A 10,421-nucleotide genomic window follows, 5' to 3' on the forward strand; every position below is an offset into this window, starting at 1 on the left:
TGAGGTGAGGCTGACTCCTAGCAGCGGTGATGATAAGGCCAGACTCTGCCCCCTCAGACACTTAGGGGACTGTGCGAGGCAGGAGAGGAGGCTTTCTTCGGGAACCTTCCTCTTTTGCTGGCCTCTGCTGTCAGTCTAAAGACCCTTCCAGAGAAAAAGCTGGGGGGGAGGGGTAGAGACGATCTTCTGGAATGGCTAGGACTTTCTCAAGAGCCTCTGTAGCCTTGGCTCCAGGTATCCACCACCTTTCCCTGCTCTCTAGGGCTGGCAGCAGGGAGAAGTGGTCAGCCCCTACTCGGGCCCAGCCTAATTTTGGTTGGAATTCTGGTGTTAAGTAAAAACATCAGGGAAACCTGGCAGTGACTCAGACGAAATGAGAATTAGGAAAACAGAAGAATCTCCAAGTCTTCCCAAGTGGGATAAGCCAGCGGCCCAAGCCTTGGAAGCCTCTGGAGAGCGTCTCTGGCAGCAGGCAGCCCACCACCTGCCCAGCTCGGGAAGCGTCCTCTGCCTGTGGTTCATGTTAGAGACGCTAACTGATGCGTACAACAGGCTCTAGATGCTTCCATCTGAAAGGAAACGCCGCGTACTCAACAGGTCAAATGCAAACTTTCCCCAGCCCCATACACATCAGAATTTCCAGGACCATCACACACCAGGGAGAAGAGGACCAGGCTGCTGAGGAGGTTCAGTCATCCCAACGCCAAGTGCTCCCCAGGGCTAGTCCTCCTCCCCAATTATGCCGCTGCTTCCTGAGTTCAAAGCTATTGTTTAGGAGACTCACAAAGGACTTCCATGTTCTTCTTGCATACACGCTGCCCATCCTTAAGGCACCAGGAGACTTTCTAAAAACAAGGTGGGCCCTTTTTCCTCTCAGTGTATGCTGGAGGGAACAGTTGGAAACCAAAGCTTTGCAGGGCGTATCCTTTTGAGAGGTAATACTCTGGTTGGGAGGTAGACTGGGGGAGATCCTTTCTCCCACGACAAAGGATGGGAAACAAGGGGCATTGCTTAGGGCAATGAGACCAGAGAGATGGCCGAGTGGCAAGAGCACATGTTGCTTTTGCAGAGGAGCCAGGTTCTATCCCAGCACCCGCATAGTGGCTCACAACTGTCTGTAACTCCTGTTCCAGGGGATCTTCTGACTTCATGCACACAGCACACACAAATACATGCAGGCAAATGTATATACACTACTGGGAACAAGTAAAATATGTAAAGCTTACCTTCTTTCCTCCCTCCCTCCTTCCTTCCTTCCCTCTTCTTCCTTTCTTTTCTTTCTTCCTTCCTTCCTTCCTTCCTTCCTTTTGAAAATGTCAGGGCCAGTCTTGCAGGACAGCGGAGCTAACAAGAGGCTCCATGACAAACTTCAACAGTTGAACAGGTTGAGCTAGAGAAAGATGGTAGATTCATTAAAACACCTAAACTCTATATAGAGAAGTGAGGACGGGTTAAAAGGAGTGTGGGTATAATGAGGTGTGTTAATTTGTTGTGACTTTGATACATGGGACATTTCATAGAAACAGAGCTTTTTTTTTTTTCCTAATATATACCTTTCATTACGGATAGATGCTTATTTCTGTCTGCAAGCAGGAGAAAACAGATGAAGGAATATTGGGAGTTTGCTGACTGACTAAAGAAAGGCCTCCATGTATTTCCAGGGGGGCTATAAGTGACCCAAATGGATGTCCTGCCTCTTCCCTTAGTCAATTAGAGTTCACAGTAGCTCTGTAAATTATGAGTCTACCCCAGTAGGAAGACACTCCACTGTATTAATGCTAACAGCCCCCAAGTCCATCTTGAACTCGGAGCAGTGGATATGAGCTGGTAGCAAACCAGATTTTCCTGACCTCATTTCATGGGGGATGGTCAGGGCTACCAACTCCTCCCTCAATAGTTAAGGGTTCTTTATAATATGTAGGCTTAGTTGTCAGCCCCCCCCCCAAAGTAATTGGAGATCTTTTAATAAATTTGATTTCTTTATTTCTCAAAAAAAAAAAAAAAAAAAAAAAGATGGGGCTGTTAAGTCGTTTACTTACGTACGGGAAGCTTCCCCAGATGGACTATCCGTGGACTCTGCAGCCTAGCTTCAGATCCCGACCTAGAATCAGTAGCCCAGAGTCCCAGATTTGTGCAGCTCTGACAGTCCAGGGTGGCTCTTTTTTCTTCTTGTGGTCTGGTAAGGTTGTTAAAAAATCCCTAAGAAGCAAAAAATAGTATTTGGTAAAAGTCACTGAAATCCTAGGAAGGTGTTAAAATTGGCACCCTGGGAAGGTGTGGAATTTAGGATAAGAAAGAGTGAAATCTACACAGTCTTAGGAGTTTTATGGTCGGTTTTGGCACAAGGGTATTAAACAGCTTGGGATGAATCATGGTATTTTTGTTTATATGTTTAATATATTTCAACTCTTTAAGAGAAGCGGCTATTTATAAATTTAATTAAAGGCTTGGAGGTGTTTAATTTGCAATAAATGTTAAATATTTGTGAAAATTTGATTTACTAAATACATGACATTTTTAATAGATTTCCTTTCCCTCCCTCTTTTTTTCCACCTCTCAATGTAGCTCAGGCTGACTATGAACTTCTGATCCTTGTGCCTAAACCTCCTGACAGGGAGGTTATAGTCATGCGCTCCAGGCCTGGTATGGATTATATTGTAGAACACTTTTAGGAGCATCTGTGTGGTAGCACACATCTGTAGTCCCAGCATCCAGAGGCAGACGTGCTGCAAGTTCAAAGCCAGCTTGGTCTATGTACTGGGTTCCAGACTAGCTAGAGGTATGCACTGAAACTCTATCTTTTAACAGAACAAACAGAACAAATAAAGATTTCCCAGCAATTAAATAGAAAAGTTTTAGGTTCATAATAAAATTAAGCAGAATAGTGGCTCTAAATGCCCCTAACATCATATACTCATGACCTCTCTCACAATTCTCAACCGTAGTGGCACCCCAGAGTCCATAGTTCACACAGAGGTGAATTCTTGGAGTGCAGTCTGTAGATTAAGACAAATGTTTGATGACATGTATCCTTCACATAGTATTGTACAAAATGATTTTTGTGCCTAAAGACGCTGTTCAGAAAGGTCCCCTACTGGTCCCTTCCCTCCACCAGCCCCCTGATCCTTTTTAACTTTGCTAATCATTTTGCTTTTCCCTGAATATTACACACAGCTGCAACCTGCAGCTCGGAGTCTTTTCAGGCTGGAGTCTTTCTCTTAGGACTATCCGTGTAAGTTTCCTCCATGTTATCTTAGCTACTTTTCTATTGCGCTGATAAGATTCGATGGTCTGCACAACAAGTCATTTATTTAGGGCTTATGGTTCCAGGAAGCTGGAGTTCATGACCATGATATTGGGAAACATGACAACAGGCAGGCAGGGCGCCATAGCACTGGAGCAGGACATGAGAGCTCGCATCTCGATCTGTAAGCATGAGGCAGAGAGAATTCATCGTGTGGGCTTTTGAAACTTCAAAGCCACCCCCAGTGACACACCTCCTCCAACAAGTCCACATCTCCTAATCCTTCCCAGACAGGGCCACCAACTTGGAAACAGGCATCCAAATACCGGAGCCTCTGGGGGCCACTCCCATTCAGACCCCCATGTGTGCCGTTTCAAGGCTTGGTGTCTATTTCCTGTCTTGATTTCTATTTAGTGCTGGATAATATCTCATGGTGTGGGTGTTTGCTCATTACCTAAAGGGCATGGTGGCTGCTTCTAAGTTTGGACAGTTCTGCATAAATCTGTACAAATGGCTATAAATGTCCTTTGTCAGATTTGGGGGTCTATAGAAGTTTTTAGTCCATCTGGGCAAATCTCGGGAATGTGTCTAATGGGACCTTTGTATAAGTACATTGAGTTTTGCAAGAAATTCGAGCCATATTCTAAAATGGCTGTGCCATTTGCCATTCCTCCAGTGATGACCATGAATCCCTGATGTCTTGTACTGTTACTGCCACAGGGTGGTTTAGACTCTGTCCATACTTAGAGGCATAACTTTGAGTTTTTAGAGTAAAACTTTATCTTATTAACTATGTGCATGAATATTTAGAGGAAGGTTAGTTGGTAGAGAGTCAAAGTATTCTCTGCCAGGTAGAACTAATAATTGGGAGTGAGGTTGTGTTTAGCAGTGATCCCAGCATGGCTAATAGGGCAGAAGGAGGGGAACTGGTAAATGCTTGATGCCAGTCTGATCTACATAGCAAGCTCCAGGCTAGACAGGGCTACACTGTGAGGCTCTGTCTCAAAAACAATCTTTCCTCACAACCCTTGCAAGCCACACACACACACACACACACACACACACACACACGCAAACGCACGTGCACACTCATGGGGGAGGGGTACATGCATGTACGTGGAGGCCAGAGTTCAGTCTCAAGGGTCATTTTACAGGGTTTACCCACTTTGAATTTTGAGGCAGACTTTGAGGTTCACACATTAGGCTAAGGGGCCTGACCAGTGAACCCCAGAGATCACCAGCCTCTGCCTCCCTGTATTGGAATTACAAGCTTGTACCGCCATAGTTAGGTTATGTTGGTGCTGGGGATTGAACTCAGGTCTTCAGGCTGGCACAGGAAGCGCTTTAACAATGGGGGATTTTGAAAGGCAGCACAGGGGAAGAGGAGAGCAGCTGAGGTTGGAGGGGACAGATTCGAAGCAGGAGCCCAAAATCAGGATGGTGGAAATGGCTTAGTGATGAGGAGTGATGGGGTTTAGTGCTGCGAGGTCAGTGGTGGTAACATCACAAACCAGAGATCAGGGAAAGCTGCAGAAACTTCTATGGTGAGGCCATGTGACTGGCTGCCGAGGGGAGCCTGCTGACAAGGACTGAAGAGGGCTTCCTTCTCCCCAGCGCTGAAACCTGAAGCCTCCCCTCCATATGGCAGGAGTTCTGGCCCGTGGTCATGTCTGTTGGTGCACAAGCCTGGTGTGTACCAGGCCCTAGGTGTCAATACAGCAGACTGAAGCCTTGGCCACCAGCTGTCCCTGCTGTTGTCCCTGGGTGGAGCTGCTTTCCCCCTTGTCAGCAGGACTAGAAATGGCTCCTTAAACAAAAAGTTGAAACTGGAGGAGTCATTTCTAGGGCAGCAGTGAGGCCAGCTGCTTGGGAGGATTTAACAAGGCTGTCTCCGTCCTCAAACTGATGCTGACCCAGGGCCTTTGGCCTGCCCCTCCCGTCTCAGTTTCTTGGATGAAGATAAAGAGATGGGGGAAAGATAACGGAGACTATTCCCCGATGTGGGTTCTTACTCAAATCGTGTACACCATAAATCCTGTTTCCTTAGACTCTAAGTACCGGTTAAACTTTTTTACTAATGATGTCTTAAAAACACAGCCAGTCTTTCTAATAGTGCTGTAGGACATTGTCCCCAACTCCAGCAGGAAAGTGTTTTGTGATGAATGAACTCAGCCGCCTTGTTCATCTAGATCAGTGGTTCTCCACCTTCCTAATACTGTGAGCCTTTTAATACAGTTCCTCATGTTGTGGTGACCCCCAAACATAAAATTATTTTCATTGCTACCTCATAACTGCAACTTTGCTACTGTTATGAATTGTAATATAAATATCTGTTTTCTGATGGTCTTACACAACTCCTGTGAAACAGTTGATTGGCTCTTAGAGGGGTTGAGACCCCCAGGTTGAGAAACATTGGTCTATACTCTAGCCTCTAGATTCTAGATTCTAGAAGCAGCCTAGCCTTCTGGATTAGGATTGGTATTATCAGCAGACTCACTTACCTCTCAGGTTTTAGGTTTTCTGGGCTTGGCCAAGATTTCAGTTCCTGGAAATCCCACAGGCCCGTGTGTTTCCTGAGCCTCTGGTATTCACTGCTGGTTGACCAAGGCTTTCCTGGGAACCACTTCGCTGTGGTCAACTAGGTAGCAGAAAGAATCCACCTTACAGCCAGGCTCAGCTTCCAGGACAGACCTGCTCATGTGGAACTCCTTAGTGGTCCAGGCCAGGGCTGAGAGCAGCCCGTGGTTTACGAGGCTCACTCTGGGCTTCCTATTAGCCTTGTTCTGGCTCGAGAAACCTACGCACCACACTCGGCCAGAGCTTATTCCCACTTCTGCTGAACAGAGCGGGTGCTGAGACAGCTCACGGTCCCCCCGATATGTAGACCAGTCTGGCTTCAAATGAATGGTGATCTTCCCGCCTCTGCCTGCCTTCTGAGTGCTGGTGATTACAGGCATGTGCCCCCATTCCCAGTTGGGGGAATTATCCTTAAAATCATCTTCCATGCGGGAAGTAAGACTCAGAGATTGATGGAGCTGGTGACAGAGCTTATAAGTGCTGGAGCTGAAATTTAAACACATCTCTCATAGTTGGGGGTATGATCCTGCCTTCCTAGATACAGAACGATCTTTCATCTGACTGTAAAACCCAAAGTTTAACTTGGACTGTCTATGGACAAGAGACAGATATAGTATTGTTCCTTACCAAAAGTAGGAGATGTCATTCCTGGGACATTTCCTTCATTCTGTCATCCGAAGGATAAACCCAGTGTAACATATACCAGCTATTAACAGACTGAATCCCTTTGGCCTGGTTTTCTCTCTGCAGCCTGTCTTCCTCCACCCCCACTGTAGCTGCTAAGTATTACATGGACCCTTCCTTATTATGGGCCTGTCTTAGTCAAGGGTTATTATTGCTATGATAAAATATCATGACCAAAGCAACGTGGGAAGAAAAGGGTTCCGTAGAACAGTTCATCATCAAAAAGCAGCGAGAACAGAAACTCAAGCAGCGTGCCAACCTGGAGGCAGGAGCTGATGCAGAGGCCATGGAAGGGTGCTGCTTACTGGTTTGCTCGGCCTACTTTCTTATAGAACCCAGGACCACCAGCCCAAGGATGGCACCACCTACAATGAGCTGGGCTTTCCCCAGGGATCACTAATTAAGAAAATGCCCTACTGGCTTGTCTACAGCTGGATCTTATGGAGGTGTTTTCTTAATTGAGGGTCCCTCCTTTTAGATGACTTTAGTTTGTATCAAGTTGACATAAAACTATCCAGCACAGGGACCAAACCAGTAAACGATTGGTGGTTTCATGCAAGCCATTGTCACCTAGGCTACCTTTCCTGCCTTGATTACATTTCTTCTCACCTAATCAGCAGTCTGTCTTGTCCAGACCTAACTCTCAAGTTTCAGCTTGGAGCCGCCACCTTCTCTAAGAAGCCAGCTGGCTCTCCAACTAGAAACAATATTTTCTGAGTCCCTGGTCACACTCTTGCAAATGCTTCTGTCTGGTCAGGGAGCCATGTTGAATGTTTGTTTACCTGATCAGCTCTTGGCACAGCAACTGGCAATGTTGTAGGTGCTAGTCAAAAGCCATTTTAGCTCCGCTGTGACTTCCTAATTCTTGGATGGCAGTGTCTGCCAGGAATTGAGCTTGTAGAAGAATCTGAGTGGGGTGGGCAGCAAATCCTCAAAATTCACAGCCCTACCCCGACACGATCTGGAAAGGGGTGATAAGGATATATCATATATATATATATATACACCCCCATATATATATGGAGTCGGGGGTCATCTTTAAGTCAGACTGAGTGGAAGGATTAAATGAGAATGGGCAACAGATGAACAGGGAGGGATCCCTTTTCCTGCTATTTGACCGAAGACATGCTTGATCAGCAGAGACAAGAGCTACAGGTTTAGTCATTGCCTTATGAAAGATTTAAGGACAAAGAGGATCCGCTGGCTGGGGAGTCAGAAGGCAGTGGCTTTGCGTTTCCAGCTGGTTCCACTCTGCCCCCTTGGCTGCCCTCCCCTCCAAGGCTTAATTAAAGTGGAAAGGATTAATGGGTTTCCAGTCTCTTTGGAGGCTGCAGAGGCTGAAAACCTATGCGTCTGTCTGTGACCTCTTTAGAAACAACAATTTAGACGACTGTAGGGCCCAGAGTAGCGGGTCCTCGAAGGGCGTGGCTTCCATTCCATATCTCCTGGCTTGAGAATCGAGAAAGGTAGGACTTGAAGGGGCTGACAATCCCATTTCTTTGTGGGCCATAGCCCAGCACACACTCTAAATCAAGCCTGAGGGAATTGGTGTGCTGAGTCAAGGGAGCTCAGGGTTTCAGCCTGCTGATCTTTCACCACATGCCCCCGAGACCGGGGCAGCAGGATCCCCTGAGAGAGACCAGGGTAGCAGGGTTCTCTGAGAGAGACCAGGGCAGCAGGGTCCCCTGATCACTTTTTTGTTTGTTTGTTTATTTTTTGTTTTTGTTTGTTTTCATTTGTTTTCAAGACAGGGTTTCTCTGTGTAGCCCTGGCTGTCCTGGAATTCACTTTGTAGACCAGGCTGTCCTCGAACTGCCTCTGCCCTCCCGAGTGCTAGGATTAAAGGCGTGCGCCACCACTTTGTACAATCTCCACCATCTCTCCTGACTCCCAGCTAGGAGGAAGCAGATGGTGCAGGTATGCTTCTGAAAGAAATTGTGGGGTGTGTGTGTGTACATCATACAACCCCAAGTACACATACAAACGACTTGGGAGTATTATACAGAGCTGCACACATGTACAGAATCTAAATGATTGGTACACTGTTTAACTCAATCACTGAATGCTGGGAAAATGGCAGGCAGTGTGGATGGTGCAAGAATTTAGGCTCCTGACTGGCAGGTAAAACAGCAGAGGTCAGACAAACAGGCAGACAGGGCAGAACAACCCATGTGAGCTAACAACAGGCAAAAGCTTGTGGGAACGGAGGGGAGACGGACGGGATGTCGAGGGCCAGGTGTTGAAGGCACTGAAGGAGGAGGGTCCAGAGAACTCTGGCAAGGCAGGAGCCATTCTGGGGAAAATAGGTAGCGCAGATGGCATTCTACATCAGGAGTATTCCAGGCTGAGGCCCAGAGGCAGAGTCTGGGACACGCCTGAGGGCCTCTGTCGGGAAGAAGTTCCGGGTGAGGGGCTGTTGCAGCCAGAGACTGCCTGGGACCAAGTCAGAGCATTGATTGATTCCTGCAGTTGCTGGGAGCGTGCTCTGGGATGAGAGGATGCCAGGGGAGTTTTCTAAAGCAGGCGAGTGACAGGAACAGGTTTGGGGTGCAGAGACGAACACAGTGCCTGGTGTGGGGCCCTGCCCACTCCTTAGTCTCCAGGCAACTTGATGGGGAGGAGCCACTTCCACCAGTACGGAACAGAGCAGGCAAATGGGGAGGCCAAACTGGGAGAGCAGAGAGAGGGTGCCTGCTGGGGCGGCCAGAGAGACCGTGGGGAGTATTAAAAAGCCGAATGCTGTGATTGAGAGATGGGATGAATGGACTTAGGGAGGTGGGAGAAGGCCACGTACTTGCTCTGTGTGGGAAGGAGCGTGGGTTGGTTTCCATCTTTAGAACTGAGGGTTCTGGGCAAAGATCAGGCCGGAGAGGAAGGTGGAGCTCTGCTCTGGGTGCCCCAATGAACGTCTTTTAAGTGGGCAGTAATTCACACCCCCATCCCTCCCCGTGAACTCACTAACTTACCTCACAGCCATTTGCTTTGTTGGAGAAGATTGAGGGCACAAAGGGGAATCTGCAAGTGAATTAAAATCCCTCTTAACTCTGTCACTCAGAGACAGTCTGTGAATGTATTCGTGAATGTGTTCCCCATTTTAAAAGTATAAATGTAATTAAAAAAAAAAAAAAGGAATAAAGCCTAAGTCTTTGTATGGCTTCTGCTACTTGGACCGCATCTCAGTTCAGATAGGATCCCTGTGGTCTGGGTACCAGGCATCGGTGTGCTTTAAAGCTTCTTTCTGGTTCTGAGAACCGGTGCCATAGAGCCGGGACCGTGCCTAGAAGGGAGTCCAGGCAGCCCACGTTGGTTCCATACTGTTTTGGAAGGCCTCAGGAAGAATCCCAGATTAGGAATAGTGAGTCAGGGACCATAGACCATTTAGGATCGGACAGAATAGAGATGGGGTCTGAGGAAAGAGCATTGTGAATTCGGAGCTTCTGGGGCCGGCTCCAGCCCAGTGGCTGCCTCTGACTCTCTCGCGGGGAGCCCCTTTAGCGTTCAGACAGTTACCAGAACACCCAGAGACTCCAACCTTCTTGCTGGCCATTGGTCTTGAGGACACAGTCAGTAGCTTAACCAAGTCAATGTTGGGTACTACCTACCGAGAAAGCGACTTTAGACTCTTGGAACTGGTTCACCTTCATAAAGAAGGTGAAGAGGCAAGAGTGTTTCTGATACACACCAGAGCCCCGAGTCCAGGAATTGTAAACACAGACAGGCTGCCAAGTCTCACTCCAAATATATTCCTATGAGCTCATACTTTCATATGCAGCGGAATTAAAAAGAGTCTCTTTCTTTTTTCTTTTCCATTTTGGATGACAGAATCAGTCGAGATCTTTTGGGAGTGCTGAAGTCGGAGTCGAACTTAGAGCAACAGCCAGTTTCGGCCAGTCAAAATCACCAGCAAGCATATTAA

At 47.4% G+C, this 10,421-nt stretch overlaps 1 long non-coding RNA gene across 1 annotated transcript; it reads right to left on the reverse strand.

Moving 5' to 3' along the window:
• Window positions 1-425: 425 nt before the first annotated feature.
• On the reverse strand, window positions 426-9,386 carry LOC147006174 (uncharacterized). Its single transcript, XR_015046517.1, has 4 exons — window positions 9,300-9,386; window positions 2,040-2,199; window positions 1,227-1,390; window positions 426-569 (listed from the first exon to the last, which is right to left on the reverse strand). It is a non-coding gene; the product is annotated as an uncharacterized LOC147006174 (long non-coding RNA).
• Between the last annotated feature and the right edge of the window lie 1,035 nt (window positions 9,387-10,421).

Source organism: Mus caroli, unplaced genomic scaffold, assembly GCF_978045245.1.
Source record: "Mus caroli unplaced genomic scaffold, Mus_caroli_1 scaffold_1, whole genome shotgun sequence".
Taxonomy (NCBI): Eukaryota; Metazoa; Chordata; class Mammalia; order Rodentia; family Muridae; genus Mus; species Mus caroli.